Source organism: Bos grunniens, chromosome 8, assembly GCF_055505025.1.
Source record: "Bos grunniens cultivar Pamir isolate PY7600 chromosome 8, Bosgru_T2T1.0, whole genome shotgun sequence".
In the NCBI taxonomy this organism is placed as follows: Eukaryota; Metazoa; Chordata; class Mammalia; order Artiodactyla; family Bovidae; genus Bos; species Bos grunniens.
In genome coordinates, this window is record NC_141172.1 from 44,387,798 (window position 1) to 44,411,955 (window position 24,158).

General features: G+C 43.4%; 1 protein-coding gene across 4 annotated transcripts in view; it reads right to left on the reverse strand.

Moving 5' to 3' along the window:
• The window catches only part of APBA1 (amyloid beta precursor protein binding family A member 1), a 233,165-nt gene extending 209,336 nt beyond the window's left edge, over positions 1–23,829 (reverse strand). For 3 of the 4 annotated variants that reach the window (XM_086415469.1, XM_086415467.1, XM_086415470.1), the window contains exon 1: positions 23,600–23,829. The gene's annotated coding sequence lies outside the window, so the exon portion shown is untranslated. The remainder of the gene's footprint in view (positions 1–23,599) is intronic. The other variant, XM_086415468.1, reaches the window with a different exon arrangement.
• Positions 23,830–24,158: the final 329 nt, after the last annotated feature.

A 24,158-nucleotide genomic window follows, 5' to 3' on the forward strand; every position in this document is an offset into this window, starting at 1 on the left:
AAAGCATCAGTTAAGTAAGGACTCAAAACAACGTGACTCATGTAAAAGATTTTTCATTCATTGGGCTGTCCCTGCCTGGATTTCAGTCTGTATTTGGTGAGTTCACCATTTTATGAGTCCAGGTTAGGCGAAGAACATGAGAGAAAAAAACTAGATACTGGCTTGCCCGGTTTCTCTTGTAGCTCGAGAAAAGGCATATGACCTGGGCTCTATCAACCAGGCAAGCAGGCACAGAGGCAGACTCAGAGCTCGTGATATGAAAGGGGAAGAAGGGAGCTCACTTTCTCCTCAGTGGTGGCAACAGAGGTCGTGGCCCCTTGGCTGAGGACCGGCCACACAGATAGCTTCAGCGATTGTGGGCCCAGCTGTTGTGAGAAAGTTATGGTCCTGCATGATCATTTTCTGATACACCTGGAACTAGTGTAGTGTTTCAGGTCAATTATAGTTAAAAAAAAAAGAAAAAAAGAAAAAGTTAAGGTCCTGGCAAAGAAGTCCTGTGTCATGAAGAACTCAGAACTGGTAGCATTTTCTCGTCAGACCAGTTCTGAGGCTTGATAGTGAGGGCTGTTCAGGAAACTCAACTTTCATCCCACCCCTTTGGGTCACCAAACAATTTTTGCAAGCTATCCTGTAACTTTTCTGCTTGGTCAGCCAATCACTGTCTATTTCTCGTGTCTAAGAACCCTGACTGATAAACATTAACACTATACATGTCACATATTTTGCTCTAAATCCTACATGTATATATTCATTCACTAATCTTACAACCAGTTAAAGCACTTCCTCCAACATATAAACAAGCTGAAAACAGGAAACGTTTTAGTTTGATAAGCTCCTAGGCATCATCTTCTAGATTTATTACAATTTATGATATTGTTAAGTGAAATGAGGCAGGATACAAAATAGCATACATGCTGTATTTTTGTTACACACACAGGAAGAGATTACACCATAACCTGAACGGTCATTGCCTTGGGCTAGTGGGATAAAGAGCGATGCTGATTTCCTGCATTTTGCTTATAAACAGTTTATACATTTTCTACCTTGTGTGTGTAACTCTCATATGATAAATGGTCACTGTAGAACACCTACAAACATGTCTGATTTTTTTCTGCAGGTATGCCAATCATGACTTTTCTTCATTTTAAGAACAACTGCCTTCCCATGGTCTAATATTCCCACAAGGGATTTTTGAGGGAGTAACCCTCCTCTGCCTCCCTGGCCCCACCCTACACTTCAACATTCATTCCCCTACACAAGAAACTCCAATACTTTGGCCACCTGATGCGAAGAGCTGACTTGATGGAAAAGACCCTGATGCTGGAAAAGATTGAGGGCAGGAGGAGAAGGGGATGACAGAGGAGGAGATGGCTGGATGGCATCACTGACTCAATGGACATGGGTTTGGGTGAACTCCAGGAGCTGGTGATGGACAGGGAGGCCTGGCATGCTGCAGTTCATGGGGTTGCAAAGAGTCGGACACGACTGAGAGACTGAATTGAACTGAACTGACACAAGAAAGGGTGTGTCCCGTGGGAGGTGGGAGAGTTGGGAGAAAGTCCTGAGCACGCCCAACTTCAACTCTTCCTCTGTCTCACCTCTGCCTGCCCACAGTGGGGTGCACTGCCATCTGCTCTCTGCCTTGAGTGAGTTTACCTGCTGTGGCAGGGTGGAGGGTGTGAATGAGATGGGCTTCAGTCAGTCCTAGGTGGTGGCACACCTAAGGCACAGCTTCCAACTGGCGTTGTCAGTAACAGAGCTCCATTTGTCTTCTGCCTTTTGTTCTTACCTGATTCCAGTTGGGAGGGGAGTTGTGGGATGTGATTCAGTGGTTCCAGGCACCCAGGGACCTGTGATGAGCACTATTTCTCCAGGCTTTTCGGTGCCCTCCATGCGTAAGTCCCAGGACACAGGGAACACAAGGTGGTGGACAGTTCCACTGAATCCCCCGTCACTGAGGAGAAGACAGGCACCCCAGATGCACTGCCCATCTGGCCAGCCTCTCTCCTGTGCTTCTTGGGGAGATATATCATTACTTAATATTCAGAAACCACCCTCTCCCAAATAGGACTCAAGGCCTAGCTACAGCAATACATAACCTGTGCAATCAAAATATCTGAAGCCAGGCCCTGAGGTTTCATTAGCAGCCAGGCATTTTAAAGGGACTACAGCTCTTTTTGTTCAGAAAGCACTGTGCAAGCGTATAAAACTTATCCATTGATCTTAACCTTTTCCTTCACAAAGTATATGAAAAGGAAGCAAATTATAGAATCTCAAATCTGCTGTTCTACCCTGGCTATTTTATTGTTCCTCGCCTCCTTCAGATAAAACATCTAAGTTTCATAAATCATTACCCTTAAAATCAAGCCATATAAAACACATCCATCTTCCCAAGAGTTTATCAGTATTTTGCAAAGTAGCTGGATGTGGCAAGTGCTTTAAAAGCCACAGTAAAGGAGCCAGCCAAATTCCAAATATTACATGTAATCTCTATCTGACAGCTTTCAGGATAGACAATAACTTCTTTCTCGGGTTTCCTGACAATATTTTTCTCAAATTTATTCTTCAGTTATAACTCAAGGTCATGAAAGCAACAGTTTAAGATATGCATGTCATTAAACAGAAAAACAAACCTCAAAACACTCAAGCTTTAAAAGTTGCTTCCTGAATGTACCAGAATGTACACTATTAACATATTAAGACCCAAGCACACAAAAATACACAGAAATGAAATGATACTATTGAATATCTAAAATCTTTAGATAAAATGTTTCTGACAGCATTGTCTTCCAGGAAATCAAGCAAAAGGTTCCAAATGACCAATGAAGCTCATAATAAGTTTATTTTAATAACAAGAGCACACTGTTCAGCAGGATGTTGGTTCCGGCTTCTCTGGAAGTAGGAACATGGAGGTGACCAAGGTAGGCCTTGAAGGCTGGGCCACATTGCTTGGGCCTGAGTCCTGTCCTAGCCCTCTGTGAGTCTGGGTCGGAACTCGAAGGCGCTCAGATGTCCTTATTTACAGTGTGTTCATGGGTGAAGGGCTAGTAACCTGCCAGGAAGATCAGACCACAGGTAAAAGTTGTCTGTGCTGGCTTCCCACAGTCTGGCCACAAGACCCTCGGCCTCACCATTTCTCACCTAGAGTGATGCCCTTGGGTCAAGTCTAAAGGGTTGTTGTTCAGTCACTGCCATGTCCGACTCTTTGTGACTGTATGGACTGAAGGACATCAGGCTTCCCTGTCCTTCACCATCTCCTGGAGTTTGCACAAACTCATGTCCATTGAGTCGGTGATGCCATTCAATCATCTCATCCTCTGACACTCCCTTCTCCTCCTGCCCTCAGTCTTTCCCAGTATCATGGTTTTTTCCAATGAGTCAGTTATTTGCATCAGGTGGCCAAAGTACTGGAGCTTCAGTTTCAGCATCAGTCCTTTCAATGAATATTCAAGGTTGATCTCCTTTAGGATTGACCTGTTTGATCTCCTTGCTGTCCAAGGGACTCTCAAGAGTCTTCTCCAGCACCACAGTTTGAAGATGAAAACAAAGTTAGGAACAAAACTACACCAGAGTCTGTGTCAGAAAACATAGATGGGTTTAACTTCACAACAAAGTTACAAGGAGTACTTGAATAAGCAGCTCTAAAATACCTAAAGCCCAGGACATAGAAGTAATCTTTCCAATTAATCAGCAATTGATGCTATAAACTTTACTATCAGCAAGTTTGCATGTAAACATGTTTATAAACATTTACACAAACTGTGCATCTATTTTAAAAACAAATCAGTCAAATACTTTAACAAATTTTCAGTTGAAGAGCAATTGAAAAGCTTGGACCACTCATGCTCTGATAGAGTGCCATGGTTTTAGGACGCCAGATGCAGTTTAGAGGAGTGAAGCTTTCAGAGAGGGCAATTCAACTAGCCTAACTCCTGGTTCTCTGCTCTAGCCCTCATCCACACTTTTTTTAAACTAGCACTTGATCTCCCCAAACTCAAGGCATCTGTATGGATAAGAATCTCATTTCTAAAGCTTGATTAGCATGATCTCTAGTCTGGATCTCTCGTTAGGTTCTAGACATCCATATCCAAGCACCCACCTTTCGCCTGTTCTTGCAGACCGCACAGACACCTTACAGTCAGTGTCCTCTTGGCTCCCTGCCCACTCTCCCAATGAGTCACTTTCCATTTTTCCATCTCTTATTTCAGTAACTGGAGACCCCATCCCTCTAGAAGCACAAAACAGAACCTAGGAGCAGGCTGTGATGCCCTTGCCTCCATCCCCAGGTCCTGATGACTTTACCTGCTCAATATCTTTCCTGTCTGTCCATCTCCCAGCTCTTCTGCCAACATTTCCCAAACCACCACCTCCCCCTTTAGAGTCTGTGATGGGCTCTAATGGGAATCACCTTCCCTTTTGCAAAATGTTTACAAATGGGCTTTCCCTTGGGCCCTCTTCCCAACCTAGTATCTCAGAAAGCACACATCTGACCATGGCTTTCCTTTATTTGAAACATTTAGACGACTCCCTATTGTTCTCAGTGTGCAGGCAGCTGTCCCCTCCCCTTCCCAGGACTCTGGTGCACCCTCTCCCTTCTGCCTGTGACTACTTCCCCACCTCAGTTACTTCTGCACATACAGAAGCCCTTCTTGAGAGACCCCAGAAGGGCTGGCTCCCTGTCACACACAAGCAATCTTAACTGTCCTTCACAGCACACATCAGGTGTAAGAACAGCAATGACATTTCTATGGTTTGTGTAAGTACCTATTTCCTGTGCTCAACTTTAAATTAGCTCCCTAAAGAATAGGGCTTCACTCCAATAAACCCCTGGAACCTGCACAGGGTTGGCTCACTGTCCACGCCCACCAAATATGTGTAGGATGAATGTGATGAAGAGTGAACGTGAGAAAGGGATTAGTGCTCAGATCATGGGGGTTAAGACCTCTGTTGCTGAGCATCATTCTCCAGCCATACGGAGGTCAGTCTTTCAGGGCTGTAGAGGATCTGCAGGAACATCCAGGCTCTTCCCTTAACAGATTTCCCCAATATAACCCAAAGGCTTAAAGTGTGGGAAGGAGGGAGAGAGGTATTCTTTTTTTAAAATTTTTATTGGAGTAAGGTTGATTTACAGCCTCATGTCAGTTCCAGGTGTGTTTGTATATATATATATATGTATATATATTCCCCCCCCCACTCTTTTTTAGGTTCTTTTTCTCATATACACCATTACAGAGTATTAAGGTGAGTTCCCTGTGCTATACAGTAGGTCCTTATTAGTTATGTTTTAAATGTAGTAGTTTGGATGTGTCAATTCCAGTCTCCCAATTTATCCCTCCCCCACTTACACTCTAGTAACCACAGGTTTGCTTTCTATACTTGCAACTCTATTTCTGGGCTTCCCTGGTTGCTCAGTGGTGAAGAATCTGCCTGCAGTGTAGGAGATGCAGGAGATGCGGGTTCGATCTCTGGGTCAGAAGATCCCCTAGAGGAGGTTATGGCAACCTATTCCAGTATTCTTGCCTGGGGAATCCCACGGACTGAGGAGCCTGAAGGGCTACAGTCCATATGGTCACAAAGAGTCAGACACGACTGAAGTGACTGAGCATGCATGCACAACTCTATTTCTGTTGATATTCTTTTAATGTGATTTTTTTCCAAGACAGTGAGAGCAGGTTGGCATCCTTTAGGCATCTGATTAATGGAATCTGTTCAATAATAAAGACTTTAACTGCAACAGCTTTAATCCAAAATGAGAAAACTTCTAAGAACTGAGAAAGCAGGAATGCTGTTTCCCACAGCCCCCTCCACCATGTATAAACAGAAAGATAAAAAAATGAGTTAAAAGGCAGCATGGTATAGTGGTTATATATGTACATACTCTGGATCCTGGCTACCTATTGGTTGTGTGATCTTGGGCAAGTCACTTGACCTCTCTGTGCCTCGGTATCCTCATCTATAAAATGTATATAATAATAGCAAGTGTTGTTGTGAGAATTAAATGAATTAATGTACATCAAGTGCTTTGAGCAGTGTTTTAGGTTACTTAACATAATATATGACTTAATATATAAATGTTTTCCTTTCTATTATTACTGTTTTTTTTTAAAGCTGTTTTACAGTATTCGAGTGAAAATAAATATACTTTGATTAGAATGGGGCTCAATTAATGTTTAAAGCTAAGATGCTAAAAACTAAAATATGCACTGGCTTGTTCTGTTGTACATAAAACTATTTTCAATGAAAGTATTCCAAATCTATAACCTTGTTGATTCAGATAAAGCAAACAAAATGTGTTAGTGGATGGTTGTTAACTTCTTAACAGAGTGTGACAAAAACACTCTTCAAATATGCATGAATAACCTGTTTAGTGTCCAGTGAATTCACAAGCATATGCCTCATTTACCTTTGATATATAAAATAACAAAATCACATTCTGTTAACTGAAGGAGACAATAAAATTAATCAGAAAAGAATCAACAAAACATATCTCTGCCTTAAAGCAGAGTAGTATACCTATATCTATCCTTGAGTTGTGAAGAGGATATGTTAAGATTACATCAAACAGAAAGGTATTCACAAAAACAATTGATTAAAATGTTTCTAATTAGACACACACCTATCCTTATGATCAAGGAATTCTGTTCCTAAATACGTACTCAAAAAATAGGAAAAAAGGCAGAAAGATATACACAAGAATGTTCATAGCAGCATTGTTCATATAGTCAAAACACTGAAAACTCAAATGTCCATCAGCAGGCAGAGATTAACAAATCATTATGTATTTATACAACTGAATACCATATAGCAATGAGAAGAATGACCACTGTTACACATAATAAAATGCACGTATCTCATAGATATTATGCCAAGTAAAATAATCTGTACAAAAAAGAAGTACGTAAGTGATTCTTTTTAGATGAAGTTCAAGAATCATCAAATCTGATAAATGACGGTAGAAATCACAACAGTGTTTGCGTCTGGGGAGACAGGAACAGTATAGACTGGGGGGAATCTATGGGGTGTTAGCAGTGTTCTACATCCTGACCTGGGGGGTGGTTACTCAGGTTTATACATATGGAAAATTCCTTAAACTGTACACAAAGACATATGTACTTTATGTACCTCACCGTATGTGTTTAACTCCTATTATTAAAAAAAATCTTCCTAATAGTTTAAATCATGACCAACTGTACACTGATTTAAGAAAACTGACCGCCATCTGAGTTCTTCACACACTGCTGCAGAGTTGGCAGACAGCTCTTTCCATGTACACACCAAACTAAGTGTTACAGAATGAATTGTGTGCCCCTCGCCCTTCACGTGTTGATGCTCCAACCCGCAGCGTGACTGTATTTGGAAATAGGACCGTTAAAGAGGTAATTAAAGCTAAATATCATCATAAGGCTGGACACATAACAGAACATGACTGGGGTCCTTTTAAGAAGAGGAGGTGATATCAAGTATGTGCCCTAATGAGAAAAACCCATGTGAGGACATGGCGACCAGGTGGCGGTCTTCAAGCTGAGGAGAAAGGCCTGCTGACACCTTGATCCTCAACTTTCAGCCTCTAGAATTGTGAGAAACTGAATTTCTGTTGGCCAAGCCACTCAGTCTACGGTAGTCTGTTATGACAGCCCTAGTAGACTAACACAGCAAGTAAAGAGGCTTCAAGAAAAACTCTTGGAGCTTGATGTGGGCTCTCTGGAGTTTGTGGGACCCAGGATGTTGTCTGATTCTTGCTGTGAGAAATCAAGAAGGTAGTCAAAACCAGCAGGGCAAAGAGAGAGAGGGCTGTCTTTGAAACAAAAGGCACATCAACTGCCACTGGAACAGCAGTGTGTGTTTCCTGTGGGCTCCATGGAAGCAGCCTGCTTGAGCTGGAGGAGAAGTTTAACACTAGACATATTTAACACCACTACACACCTGAAAGGTCAGTTTTCATTCCAATCCCAAAGAATGGCAGTGCTAAAGAATGTTCTAACTACAAGACAATTGCACTCATTTCCCATCCTAGTAAGGTTATGCTCAAAATCCTTCAAGGTAGGCTTCAGCAGTACTTGAATTGAGAACTTCAAGATGTACAGAAAAGGCAGAGGAACTAACATTTGCTGGTTCGTAGAGAAAGCAAGGGAATTCCAGAAAAGATGCTGAAGCTGAAGCTCCTATACTTGGACCACCTGATGAGAAGAGCTGACTCACTGGGAAAGACCCTGATGTAGGAAAGATTGAAGGCAAAAGGAGAAGAGGGTGGCAGAGGATGAGATGGTTGGATAGCATCACCAACTCAAGGGACAGAAACCTGGGCAAACTCTGGGAGACAGTGAGGGACAGGAAGGCCTGGCATGCTACAATCCATGGGGTTGCAAAGAGTTAGACATGACTTACAAACTCAACAACAACAACACACCTACCAGAATGGCTAGAACTAAATGAATGATATGAGACCAGGTGCTGATGAGGATGGGGACCAACCACAGCTCTCATAAGCTGCTGTTGGGGGAGTAAATTGGTCCACCACTTTGTAAAACCTTTGGGCCATATCTCAAAACCTAAACATTTACCTGTTCCATGACTTAGCTATTTCGCTCCTACAGAAATGAATGCTTATGTGCACCAAAATGTTTAAGAATCTTCAGTGAGACAACCTAAGTGTCCAATAGAAGATCAGAGAATAAACTAAGTATATTCACACAACAGATTCATGCTCATGCTCGGTTGTGTCTGACTCTTCGTGACCCCATGGACTGCAGCCCACCAGGCTCCTTGGTCCATGTGATTTTCCCGACAAGGATACAGGAGTAGGTTGCCATGCCCTCCTCCAAGGGATCTTCCCAACCCAGGGATCGAACTGCATCTCCCATACTTCAGGAGGATTCTTTACTGCTGAGTAACTGGGGAAACCCCACACAATGGGTTATCAAACCACAACAGAAAGGAATGAACTACTGATACATAAAACAACATGGATGAATCTCTAAAAAATATTGAACAAAAAAGGCAGACACAAAAGGTTACATACTCAAGGATTCCATGTGTATGAAGTTAAAAGCAAGCAAAATACTCCATGGTGATAGAGGTCAGACAGAGCAGTGGTTACCTTTGGGCTGCAGGTGATATTAACTAGAAATGGCCATGAGGGAGCTTGGGGGAAGTGGAGGAGGGGCAGGATGTGTTCTGTGTCTCATCTAGGTGCCAATTATATGGTTTTCAGATACACAAGATTCAACAAACTGCACACTTGAGATTTCTGTACTGTGTTCAGGTTTCACTGCAATTTTTAAAAGTCAAGAATGAGGCAGGGGTTTGGAATTTTTATTATTACACTGGACTGTATTATGTGATTAATAAGCTGGTTTTGACTTCACACCACTCAAGAGAGGGAAATCTAAAGGACCTGTGCAGGATTATATTCCAATGGGGAAGAGAAAACAGATCCTCTGAGAAAACAGATACGTTTTTTCAGTCCACAATTCTGCTTTAGCTTTTATTTTGAGTAGCTCTGGTTAAAGGTGGCAACTTGACCACATACATTTTATTAAGAGAAACAGAGAGAGAATAGCCACAAACAAGAGATTTTTAACACATTTCTTTGGAAACGACTAGACTGTAGACTCCCTGGCCAGGCATACAGGCCTGGCAAAGGATGGAGGTACACAAGGCTCTGGAAAACAGGCCTTTTTTCCTGTAACCAGACAGTTGGATCCCAGACCTCTGCTCCATGTGACACACACACATCACCAGAAGCCAGCAGCCACTTCTCAGGAAAGAGAGTGGCATATGGGGATTCCCAGGGAAGCGCTGAACTGGCTCCTTGGTTGACCACTGTAAAAAGCAGCTACTGGTCTGGTGGTGGACAATGTTGGTATCACATCCAAATCCTCACCTGGTCAATAGCCAGCATCCATGACTCATTGGCCAGCTTTGCCTTTTCATATAGAGAACCAGAAATACCTGAGGATGTATGTTCCCCTCCCCACAGTCCCGTCTCAATGCCCAAGACCCTTACCCAGTGACTGACAGGTATGCAATGCGTACCACCAAAGCCACCGACTCTGGTCGGGACAGTCCTGAGACCACATCATACCAGAACTTCCCCACCCTCAAGCCTTTGAGATCATGCCCTTGTCTGACGGACACCCTCCCCGCCCCCACACCCTGCTTCTCTTCCCAGAGCATCTCCTTAATAAAGCAGTGCCTGAACATACCAACCCTCTTCTGAGTTTCTGCTCTGAGGGGCCCAACCTAAGACCTTTACAAACCCTGCCAACTAATACAGACGCTTTGCTATCTCCCATGTCACAGCCCTAATATGAATGGACAATCCATGATGACCAGACATTAGCTGAAAACCTCTGGCATGGAAGGGAGCCATCCAAATAAGCGAGATATAAACAAGCCCGCTGTAATTCCCCGAATGGAAAAAAGAAGGAGGGGGTGCTAAGAGAGGAAAAAATTTAACTCAGGAAAAGAAGAAAAAGTAAGACTCACTGTGCAGATAATATAATGAACAAAACCTTAATCATCCACCTTCATAAGTACAGTCTCTTTACTTCGTCAAGGGGAGCCTCATTCCATACAAGAAACTGCAGACAGATGGTTAATTACACCCCCTCCACACCTTGCAGTTCTCAGGTAAGCCTGCCCGCCTCTACCCCGACCCCTGTGCCTTCATCTACTGAGAACAATTTTGAAATCAGTCTTTGCACTGCCAGTAAGTGGTATTTTGTGTCTCACTGGGAGCAGCTCAGACACAATAGCAAACAACATCCTAAGCCCCTCAGCCTCCATTCGTCCCCAAGCAGGCTTCAAATACCTCACACAACTAAAATGTAATATGCACCTCTAACACTGGCTTAACATTCTGTCTTCAAGGCTAGACAGCATCTACCAGAGCAGTGCCAATTTATACCAAGCTGAAAGCACACTTAGTAATTTCTTTTACATCAGCCATGGATCTTTTCTCCAGGTTAACACATTTTGGCAGGCTAAAAAAGATAAGGGCTTATTTGAAAGCTAACCTAACTGTTCTTTTCCTTAACAAATTTTAATAAGGGGTATAGACTATTAATGATTTTGGTTACAACTTTCTAGCACATTCCTCTCTTCTCACCCCTTAAACACACACATACACACACATATATAGTTTCTTCATGACAGAACACAGAGTAACAGACTATTTGGAAAAATAACACACATGCACACTGTAATTTCACCATCCAGCTTTTGTCCATCTCATTTTGAGAAGAAAATTTTAGATTTATGTATTTCCTAATGCTTCCACTCCTGAGCCTGCTGCTGCTGCTGCTAAGTCGCTTCAGTCATGTCCGACTCTGTGGGACCCCATAGACGGCAGCCCATCAGGCTCCCCCGTCCCTGGGATTCTCCAGGCAAGAACACTGGAGTGGGTTGCCATTTCCTTCTCCAATGCATGAAAGTGAAAAGTGAAACTGAAGTCGCTCAGTCGTGTCCGACTTTGTGGGACCCCACAGACAGCAGCCCATCAGGCTCCCCCGTCCCTGGGATTCTCCAGGCAAGAACACTGAAGTGGGCTGCCATTTCCTTGTCCTACATACCTACTAAGAAATAAAATGGGAGTTGTGTTCAAGGCTTTGCTCTTAAAGAGACGTGACTCCTTGATACATGTTGAGAAAATACAGATGAAAAGACACAGTACATTTTACCATTCTATCTTTATTTATGCCTAATGCAGAGTTCTGACCCCTGAATTAAATTTTGGGTAAAGCACAGCAAAAAGCCGGGCTGCTGGCAGCTAAGGCTCAAAGCACATCAGCCTCCAGAGCTCCAACAGTGACAGAAAGCCTCAGGGACCAAAGCTAAACGTTTAGCCACTTCAGTTATTCTCTAATAAGCCCTTTTCGTGTTGAAATGTTGGCTTTGTTTTGTCTGTTTGCTTTTCTCTTCTTTCTTCCCTGACATTCTTTTCCTTTTTTGGTTAATAGTGGGGGAGGGGGGAACATGATTGCTAAAGCCCTTAAATTTAATTACAAAATGTTAACTCAACCATTCCTAAAGGTTCACTAGAGAATAGACAGAATTCCTTTTAAAGATGGAAAAATAAGATACACAGAAAAGCAACATATTTTCTTATTATGTAGACCATATATTCAACAAATATGTATTCAGCATATACTATATGTGCATATATGTATGTGCAGAGTATCCATACGCTGTTAGCTCTCGCAGTGCTAAAGAAGATGAGAAAAAGGTCAGTGGGTGGGTGTATATTGTAGAAGGACAAGAGAGGGATGGAATAAAGTAAGCACAGTGCTGCAGTCCAAAGTGAACTGCAGTTGCTCTCTAACCAGTGGTACCCAGGGCTGTGAGCATTTATACCAGGAGTCAGCGAGCTCAGTTCCGGGAAACATATCTGGCCCAGTGCCTGGGAGTTGGGAATGGTTTTACATTTTTAGATGGCTGGAAAAAAATCAAGAGAGGAATCAAAATTTTGTGACAAGTGAAAGTGATACGAAATTCAAATTTAAGCATCCAGAAATAAAGTTTTATTGGAGCACTGCCCTGCTCGCTGCCTTACACGTTGCACACAGCATTTGTACCACCACAGCAGAGCTGAGAAGTTGTGACAGGTGACAGAGACTGTACGGCCCCGTGGAACCTTTTTTACTATCTGGCCCATTCAGAAAGAATATGCTGACCCCTGGTTTAGAGTGGGGAGATGTCACTTATGCCCAAGGTCATCATGAGGGGAGTGACACATCTCCCTTACTTTCCTAGAGCCCTTGACAGCCCAGTGGCCCTGTGTGGGAAGAGAAGGGAAGGGTAGGTTTCATCATCCCTCCTTTTACTGCTGAGGAAGCTGAGGCTCAGCTCAGTCAAGAGAGACTTGATCAATGTTGGCAGCTAATGAATGGAAGCACCACGCTCCATCCATTTTGAGCCTTTCCATCACAGCAGGTAGAGACTGGCGAGACGCTGGTGCAACAGCTCCCCACACACAGACATCCCAGGTGGGACAAGGCATCACAAACAAGGGCGTCCAGCTGGGCAGGTGGGGTGGGGGGCTTTTGCTGGGCCCCAGGACAAAGGGGACAGGAGCCGTCAGGGCCTGCTCTCATCCCTGGACCCAAGGTGAGGCCCTCTTGCCCTGTCCGTTAGTCACTGATAGAACCTCTGAGAGCCTCAAGTCCCATCTGTAATTTAAGTCTTCTGATACGGTTATGAAGAGTAGGTGAGGTCAGTATGAGAATCAAGTGAGTTAACTGTGTATAGTGCTCAGCACAACGCCTGGCACTCTGTAGCTATGATGTTAACTTGCTTTCATTTACTGGATGGGGAACCTATTGAGGTTTTTTCCTTCATTATTGCAGTAAAAATGCTGTATAATGTTGTGTTAGTTTCTGCCATACAACAATGTGAATCAGCTGTAAGTTTACATACACTCCCTCCCTCTTAAGCCTCCATCCCACTGCACTCTCCCATCCACCACTCCAGGTCTTCAGAGAGCAGTGAGCTGACCTCCCTGGGCTATACAGCAGCTCCCCACTAGCTCTCTATTTTACATGTGGTAGTGTATATATGTCAATGCTACTCTCTCAATTTGTCCGACACTCCCCTTCCCTCCCTGCTTCCCATGTACAGAAGTCTATTCTCTATGTTTGCGTCTCTATTCCTGCCTATTAGGCTTTGAAAATAGGAACTGACATGTCCTTCTACTAGACAACAGGAGAGCCATAAAGAGTGTAATCACACCTCAACACCAGACTAGATTAGACTTTAATACCACCTAACACTATGGAAACATTCCACCTGTGGAACAAATTCTCGCTTCTTTAGGTCCCCCTCCCCACCCTGCCCCCAACACACATGCCAGGTATGAGAAAAAAAGATTCCTGTACTTTCAAGTTATTTGGAAGAGAAGTGGGTGTAAAAAGTAGTTTCATATCTAGGAAGAAATATATTAGGTTGAAATTGAGAAGGAAGTAATTGAACTGAATATCTAGCACTCCTGAGATTTGGGGGTGGTGGCTTGGGAAAGAAGCAGGAAAGGAGGGGGCAGGAAAGAACTGTGAGGAGAGATGAGCCAGACTGGGAATGCCGGCCAGTCCAGCCACGCAGTCAGGACCCAGAAGCTGAGCATGGTTCGTACAGCCCAGGAAGCCACTAGATCTAAGAACCAATCCACTTGTCTGATTCCACTTTTCACACTAATAGTTTCTTCTTTTGGAAATAAAACATCTACTCAAAAATAAATTTCCCTTTAGTATTCTTGTGACCTGCTACACTCACACTACCAAATATACAGATATGCTAATAATTTGAAACAAATTTTAAAAATCCTCTGATGTGAAATTATTTCATGCTATAAGGAAACAAGCACTCTTCTGATGGATGTAATACAATAGAACAGTGTTTCTTCAACTGCATGTCAGGAACCATTAGAATTGAAATAAGCTTAGTGAGTTGACAATCATATAGAATAGAATGGAAAAGAACAGAAAATATCCAAGTGCTTCACACATAATAAAGGACCAGTATTGTCAAGTGAAATTTTTGTTTCAGTGATATGTTTGTGTGTGTGTGTGTGTGTGTTTAAACACACTCATCTATATTGTTAGGCTATGATATAAACTATATTCTCACGAGAGGTCTTGGTTAAACAAGTTTAAAGGCACTGAAATAGAGTGTGATCCACATAGTAAGTCCAGTATAAAAATCCTAATTCATTGACTAGCCACATAAGAGGGTAATTATTGCTGATAATTGGAATCTCTTTCAATGATAAGCTCTTCCTCTGAATTTAAGATATGCTACCATTTACAAGAAAAAGGATTTATGCACATCTTGTCAAGTACACCTCTTCTCGAAAATAAAGTGTATCTGTCAATCAATATGGAATTGAACGTGAGATACAAAATTTATCGAAAGTCAGAAACGTAAATGGTCACATTGTTCAGAACAACGGTTAATCAACTGCTCAGTGAAACAAAATCATTACTGTATTTTTCACACTAATTAATCCACCATGGAGCAGAAGAGCAGGAGGTTGGAGAGGAAACTTACTAGGTAAGGATCACCACACCTCAATAACCTCCCATGATGACATGGCATACACAAAATGAGATTCCTAATCTCCCCAAAAAGTGAGATTTCAGAAAAGAGAAAGTCATCTTGTGTTTAACTCCATATAAAGTCTCCCTTACTAAGAGCCATTCTCTCAGTTACTCTCTTCTGAATGCCAAAAAGCTTATTATCTCAAAGATAACAGGAATTAAAATCAAGCAATTAATTAATAATGGATGTGATGACCACTGATTTTAAAGGGAAAAGCCATGTCAAAAAATTTACTTAGTAAGACTGAAGGTTTTATGAAAAGATGTAGGTTTCAGAGGTCACCTGAGAACTGTTTGGAGTAGACAGCCAGAAACAACTGCAATCAAAACTAGATAGGGATGCCTATAGAGGTCATGGGATTGAAACAGAATAGGTGAATGAATGAAGGGAGTCAAGATTTTAACACCAATTTAAGTAAATACTCCTTCATAATTGCCTGTATTGGATGACTTTACACAAATCATGCAGAAGGGCTGGGTTGTAGAGGGCATGAATATATACCTATAGGAAGACAGCAAAAAAACAACTGTCTTTACACTGTGTGAATAGGCATACAGGGCTTAGAATTAAGGGCGGCGTCCCATGGAAGGACAGCATCACATGCACATTCAAAAGTACTCTATGACATACAAGTTAGATAGGTGTGAATATGCCAAAAGTGGTGTTTACAGATGAAAAAGACGCTGATCAAAGCAGCATGTAAAACATTTGAATAAATGATTTTGTAAAATGTGAGTGTAGAAGAATGTCATATTTTAAAATGACTACTTTTATAATAAGGTGATTTAAAATATATGCAAGTGAATTAATAAATATAGATTATTAAATATAGTATAAACATTTATAGTAAATTAAATTTAACAAAATATTATTTATTAAATAGAAAAAATATCCTTTACCTATATCACTACATTGTGCATATTCAAGTTGATGTAAAGACTTCTAAAAACTACCTCGCTGGAAAACTGGGTACTACCTTATAATCCAGGGTACTTTATACATGGGCATACATGGTAATGTGCATCCCAGATAATTGAGGATTGTCAACAGTTGGCTTATGAGTAAATTTGAAGAGCAGGAAGCTGCTACAATATATTAAAACCCCTAAAATAAAATAACAGTAACTGCTATCCCACAAATTCTTACTATTAAAAATTCCCTGTGCTATCCCTGTGCCAATGTGCACAAGAAGATGTTGTTGTGCTGCCCCCATCCCCCTTTGGAGAAGGCAATGGCACCCCACTCCAGTACTCTCACCTGGAAAATCCCATGGACAGAGGAGCCTGGTAGGCTGCAGTCCACGGGGTCGTGAAGAGTTGGACACGACTGAGCGACTTCACTTTCACTTTTCACTTTCATGCATTGGAGAAGGAAATGGCAACCCACTCCAGTGTTCTTGCCTGGAGAACCCCAGGGATGGAGGAGCCTGGTGGGCTGCCATCTATGGGGTCGCACAGAGTCGGACACGACTGAAGCGACTTAGCAGCAACAGCAGCATGCCCTTTTAGCCCACCTGTGAGTTCACGGGTGGCTCTGCTGGACAGCTCCCCTCACACACTGCTGGTTTCCTACCTCCACCCTCTCAGCCTCTCTGCTTAGCTACCCACAAGGGTTTTCTGCAGTGCCTACAAAGTTCGCAGCATTAAAGTGCTTGGGACTTGATGCCCCCAGGATTAAATGGGGGATAAAATCCCACCTTCCCCACTGGTTGGTAGACAATCATAAAGACTAGCGCCTCCACTGCCCACAATGGTAATCTGCTCACTAACTTGCCTCTTTTCTTACTTCCCTGTTTTCCTTCCTTCCCTGTCTCATTTTTTCCCATTCCTCATTTGTGCTTCTTGGGATCACCTCCCAAACAGACTATTTGTACCCAAGTCTTCGTCTCAGGCCATGAGTGCATAAACTACTTAGCACCAAGGGGAAATTTTGTGTCTTCTTTTAAAAACAGCTGTCTGCAGGGATCAAGGTCAAAGAGCTTTAGCCCCATTCTTTATACCTGGAAATGTCTCATCCATTCTTTGCAATGAGTATTTGATGATACCTTACTAAGGCAAGGAATTTTTCTACGGGTTGTAGGGTTTTTCTATGCCCAGATGAACAAAACAGAGCTCTAGTTTCAAAGGTCTTAGACCTAAGAATGAGATATGAAATATGGAAGAAGAAAAGAAACCCTATGGCCATCTTCACAGTTCAGTCCAGAGAAGAGTGAATGTGCAGTTTCAAGAAAGGGACCACTTCCAGCTGACTAGTATTTCAGCACTACTCAGACACAGCTACTCTCCAAGTTTTCTAACTCAAATGTGTGATTCAGGACATATTCTCTTTTTAAAAACCCAGCACCGACTCACCCACAGGTCAGCCCGAACACGGTAGTGTGATACAGCCTTACAGGTGACTGATTCAATACTGAAAGGCAAAGCATCACATTGCAGGGTCCCTAAGTGACAGCTCCATGTATCTGTGTGACACTACATGGCCAGGAGAAGCAAGGAAACCAGCAAGGTTTACCTGATTATGCCAAGCATGTTCCTGTCTCAGGCCCTTTGACATTCACTACCTAGAAGGTCCTGCCCTCCAATACTGGGTTGGTCAAAAAGTTTGTTCGGGTCTTACTGCCCCATCAGTCAGAAAAACTCAAATGAACTTTTTGGCCAACCAAATACTTGCATGGCTCACTCTTTCAACTCTTTAAGCTCTGAGCTCAAGGCATTCCCTGACCACCCACTATAAAGTAACAGCCACCCCTACACTCCACACTCTACTCCTTCCTTGCTTTCTTCTTCATAGCACTCACTGCCACCTGAAATATATGTGCTTATTTATTTTTTAATCCCTTCCTCTAAAAGGTCGGTGGTAGTAGGGACCTTCTTGCCCCTGCTCTATCCTTTGCACCAACAATAGTGAGTGGTGGAGAGAAGATGTTCAGAGAACATTTGTTGAAGGAATGAATAAATGATTTCAACATTAAAACCTCAAAATCAACACTCACCACAGTCAGATTTCTATAAATTTGTCTGGAATCACACATGACCCTGTAGACCCCTTTTGAGGGTCTAAAGCATACAGAATTATTTCGTGAAAAAAAATTTGTAAAGCTTCAATGTATGTAGCAGGTATGAATAAATAAAAGTTTTAATGCTGTCATGAACTTGAACAGGCCATGGAATGCAACTTATTCAATGTCCATGATGTAAATAAGAAAGAAATCCTGAAATTTTAGATCTTAGATACTATACCTATCTTTACCAAAAAATTAATTTATTCATGTATTCATGCAAAAAAACTTTACTGAGCACTTACAATAGGCATGGTGTTGGGAGAAGAGCTATATTTGATTTTTCTTTTGCCATATGTTGGCACTGCAGATAGGGAAAGCTCATCTTTTCAAAAACACTTATATTTTCCTCCATTATTTACTGAAGTCAGCAATCCTTGAGAGAAAATCTTTATAGGAAATACTTCAGGTGGGGTCTTTTATTCAGCTAATTTTAAAGGCAAAGATTTTTCTCTTTTCATTGAGTTTATGGGAAGGAGGAGCTACTGTATTTAACAATATTTAATGCTATTAATTTTAATAACAAAAATTATATAAGCAGTTGTCAAACTTTAATTATATAGGACTAATTGGTTCTACCACAAATTTATGCTCTCCAAACACAGGAGGCCTTCATAGTCAGGTAATAATCTTTTATTTACCCCTAACTAACTCACCACTACATTCCCACAGCACTTGGTCTAAGTCTTTATTATTCTACCCATGGCTTCAACCCTGCCCAGCTCTCTCTGACTTGACTTAGAAGACCATGGCCAAATTCCTTTCTTTTCATCTCAAATTTCCCATGCTTCTGTCCCAAAAGAGCCCTTCTCTTGAACAGTCCTATCTTAAAGATTATGTTCCCATCAGCATCCCCATTAGTTAGCCTCTCCCATTAGTTCCCATTACCCTCTCCCTTACACTTTTGATCTCTATCCTTCACTGGTTTCTTCTCCTCCACTTATAAGGTAGATTCAGGTGTCCCTATACTAAGACATTACTTTCCCTACACCATGCCCTACCTTTGATGTAGCAAACTCTCTCTCCCCTTCATCCTACTTATTAAAAAGGAAGTCTGTCCTCGCTGCTCTCCATATGCATCACCCTCCCCTATTCAATCCCTCACAGCGTGGGTACACTTCCACCTGCCTCAGGATAATCAAGGAAAGCCAAGTCAAACCCAACGGCTCTTCCTTCCCTGCGCCTCCACCCGCTTGGGGCGTGATGTAGGAAGGGTGGTACTCCCTCACCTTTCCCAGCTTCCATGACACCACACTACTGCCACCGCATTCCTCCAACTGCCCCTTGTTTAATGCTCATAACCTCTTTTTTCTCTTTTCCCCTCCAACCCAGATGTCCTCCAAGGAGCCTACCCTTAGCCTTTGCCTCTTCTTGCTCCACTCTCTTTATCAGTCATTCCTGAGACATTAAGTGAGTGAGTGAAGTCGCTCAGTCATGTCCAACTCGCTCAGTCATGTCCAACTCTGTGGACTGTAGCCTACCAGGCTCCTCTGTCCATGGGATTCTCCAGGCAAGAATATTGGAGTGTGTTGCCATTTCCTTCTCCACGGGATCTTCCTGACCAGGGATGGAACCCGGGTCTCCTGCATGGCAGACAGACGTTTTACCTCTGAGCCACCAGGGAAGCCCCCCTGAGACATTAAAACTGCTCCTAAATAAATGACTTACAAATCTCTCTTTGTCGCTCTAACCTCTCTCCAAAACCTATACCTGTACTGGAGTCCCTTCATTTGGACAAACCTGTCAGGCTCAAAATGAAACTTCTTTATAAAGAAGTTTCCTCATCCTCCTCTGAAGGAGGATTTCTTGACAATGACCCAATCATTCTCACAGCTGAGCCTGACAATGACCTTTGATCTCCCTGATCAGTGTTCAGATTATTCTTGTACCCTGTCTCTTGAGTTTGCTCTCTCCCTTCACTCTCACTCTCTCATTTCCTCTGACCCTTAATTTAACAACAGAGCTTATCTTGTCTCCCTACTGCCGTTCTTTCCTCATTTCATTACATCCAACACAATTCAAGATTGTCACTGTGAAGCTCAGTTATAGTTCTGTCAACCTTCATCCTCAAAAACCTTCCAAGGCTCCCTGGCAGTAACTGAATAAAATCCACATAAAAGTTGCCCCACAACCTTGAATGACTGTCTTTTCCTTATCTCTTACTTCATCTCTGGGCATCTCCTATGCTCCAGCACACACCATTCTTTTTACCCCCCACCCCCCAGTTTAATTGAGAAAGAATTTTAAGCACACCGTTCGGAGAAGCCTGGTAGGCTACAATCCATGGGGTCACAAAGAGTTGGACACAACTGAGCAACTTCGTTTTCATTCTATTCCCTGAATGGGCAACACACTTCCCACCACCAGGCCTCTGCTATGCTGTTCCTCCCACAAATATGCCCTTCATTCCCTGCCAGCTCAAAACCCACCTATTTAAATCTCAGCTCAAAAGCTCATTCTTCCAAATCTTTCTTGATTTTCTTCCTTCTGAAGTCATTGTTGTATCACATGAACTCCTAGAGCTCTACAGGCATATAGCTTTTTCAGCACTTCACCACTTTCCACCATTTTTACTTGCATGACCTGTCTCTCCTTCCTGGCCATGAACTTCCTCTGGGCAGGATCTAGGTCTCCTTGTTTTTCAAATCTCCAGCCATCATAACATTTCTCAAACTCTATCCAAAGGTATACACTGCCTAAGATGTTGTAGGCAACAAGTAAATATTTGTAAATTAATGATTGTAACCTAAAGGGTTAACTCTGGATTTTAGTGGTTGAAAGTCTCTCAATTTTAACAACAATTACTTTTTCTTTATAGGATGTAAGTTCAACCTCGCCCACGGTACCACAGTTTATTCCTTTTGACCCCACAGGTCAATTTTCAGATGTCTTTTATTCCCAAATCTTCTAAAAAACAAACTTCTTTAAGAGACCCAATAGTGGAAAAGAACAGAATTAATGCTCCTTTAAGAAAGAAAACACATCCATGCAAAACAAATGACTTGCTTCAGGCTACAGCAAAAGGTACAACTATTTACAGACTGAATTACAGGATTCAAGCTGTATCATTAACCTTAATAGTGCAATCTTTAGAAAGCCAGGCATTGAATTTTAAAAATTATCACAGGTTAGAAAGGAAATCACTAATTCCTGAGTCATCAATTGTGCTGTTGTATAATTATTCTTTCTTTAAACAGTTTATTTACCTTGATAATTCCTAATACTCTTAAACTTTATGGTAAGACATTTATATCTCTGGATTTTACTTGCACATATAAACTTTTCTTTAAAAAAATAGCAAAAACCTCTTAGAATGCCTTTTACGTTCCAAAGTACTTTTCTCAGAAAGAAATTGGCAGAACTAATAAGAGAGTTAAGGACTAAGATTCCAAATTCATTTTTATAAATCTATCGTAAAACTTTGGATGCGATCCAACAACCTCACATTAAAATTTTAGAAGGCTTGACTTGAAGGACATGAGGAAATTTATTTTAATGTTCACAGCTCCAAGAAAACCTGGTCTACAGATCATCATTAATTAAGAGAAGACAAATGGGAAGACAAAAAGCATATGTGGACAGCCCTGGTTCTATTATTTTCAATGCAACCTCTGCAAAACATAACAAAAATTTTTTTAAAAGAGAAAGAAACATCTGATGCCAACATGTTGTATACCTACTTGAGTAGCTATGACTGCTATAGGCTTTTCAAGAGGACTGGGGCAGCCAGTTTGGATTCTGACAGCAATGCAGTAGAATTTAAGGTGTTATGATTCAAATATGTTCTAAGCAGGTTAATCTAGTTCCACAACATTTTAATAAATAAGTATCAAGATATAAAGTGTAAAGGTGCATCATTCTTATAAACACTGCAGGAGAAAAACAGGAGCTGGGGAGTCAAACTGCAGTGGACGCACATATGAATACAATATCTCCCTTCGTGTCTCTCTCAACCCAACCCCACATAAGCGGATCTTTATCACGCAGAGACAATTAAACAGCTATAGACCCTGGATGCAATTCCGTGTCCTGGCTCCCACTGGGTGATTTATTGCCAGCCTGACATTCTCCAAATTTTCTACTTGCAGGCTACACTGGCTAGGAAAGCAGACTCACTAACCTGGGACCCCATCACTATGAAGCTTGGGGGATTTTAGTTCCCCAATAATACATGGTACCACCTAGCCATTGTGAAAGCTGGAAGAGTGGATGCCACTAGCATTAGAAATAAAGTATCCCTTTTCCTAAGGAAAACGCCCTGCTTGTGATGCTGACCAAGGGGTGGGCGGGGGACCAGTTTCTCAATGATTTTTTTTTTCTGTTAAAATACTACCCCCTCATCTCTCATACACACCTTCAGAGTTCATTCTACAAGATCCAAGATAAAGACCATATTCTTCAACCATAAGATCTACAGTGTTTAAATGTGGACCGAGAAGGTTTAGTTGACATTCAAAGTTGTGGGGACAGTGGCCATTAGACCCTTCTCCTTCAGGTCAGACAAGAGAAAAACAATAGAAATTGCAGAGTCAGGGCATCTAAGACCCTTACAGACTAGGAGCTGAGGAAAGAAGTGTCACAGGATGGAAGCTCCCTTCAAAACCTGACTGCCAGCAAGCCCAGGAAAGGTAACCATTATACTGTTTCCCTGCCATGTGCCCAAAGCCACATGCACACTTCCACATCCCCATCTCAAGCGACATGTGAAGGAAAAGGGGAAATGAGGGGAAACGAAGGGAAGTGAGAATCCCTACAGCCGGCCATCCCCAGGCGGGAGCAGAACAGAGACTGTGAACAGAGTTTCAGGGAAGAAATAACATTGTCCCACAGTCAGCGGGTGACAGCAAGTCAGGGCACCCACAGATCTCTGGGTTTGGAGAGCAGTTTGCAGTCATAGGAGTACACACACACACATACACACATAGATTCACACACATGGGATTTTACAAATCCGCACCCACGCCTCTGCCTCCCTCCACACTCACACACCAAGTGCATCCTGCTCACTTCACCGTTGTCATCACCACACTCTTTCTCCCGGAGAGTCCGCCGAGAGCTGAGGGATCCTAGCGGGGATTCCTGGAAATGTCATCCCCCAACACCTTCGGTCCGCCACCCCCATCCCTTCGACTCTACCTTTTACACACACACACACACACACACACACACTCCTGCCATGACTGTCATCAGACTCACCGCTGCCCCGAAAGCACGGCATGTCAGCGCGCACAGGACACCAGGCGTCCGTATCCTCAACGCCCCCTTCCCCCGCCCCGTTAGCTCGATGGCTCTAGGCATTGCCTCCCTGGATGTCGCCGGCTGTCCCCTCTCATCCGCACTATTGTTCCCTGCAGGCGCCCGGGGGCGCCCTTCGGCGAGGACGGGGGCCCCGTCGGGGGCAGCATCAGCGCCGGGACCCCCCATTCACCCAACCCTCCCTGGAGGTGGTACCTTGCCTGACAGCTGGGTCCGCGGGCCCGCAGGAGCAGGCGGCGCTAACGACAGCGTTGGTGCCAAGTCTGGGAATAAAGCTCCTCTCCAGCCGCTCCTACCTCCAGCGCCACCATCTTCTCCCGCCGCCGCCGCCGTAGCGACCGCAGCCGCCCTCGCCCAGCTCTGGCTGGGGCTTCGCAGCAGCCGCTCAGGCCCCTCCGGTCCTGCGGCCCCACCCCCTTCTCCCCACCCTCCCGCCCCTCGTGACGCGCGCCAGGGCCGAGCCGGCAGGCTGGCGAGGGAGGGCGCCGGGGCGGGGTGGGGGAAGCGCGCGCGCACGGCGCGAGCTAGGCGCGCCCTTGCCTCCCACGCCCACCCGCGCGCACGCGCGGCGCGCGCGCACGCAGCAGCCGGGCGGCGTCCTCCACGCGCAGCCTCTGAAGCGCCCCAGCCCAAGGGCTGGTGGGCGTGAGGGGCTCTACAGCCTGTCGCTGACTGGCGCGCCTCAGCTCGGGCAGGCGCGTTCTGGCGTGCGCGGGTTCCGTCGGAGCTCCGGGGACATCCCTCTGGCTTTCGC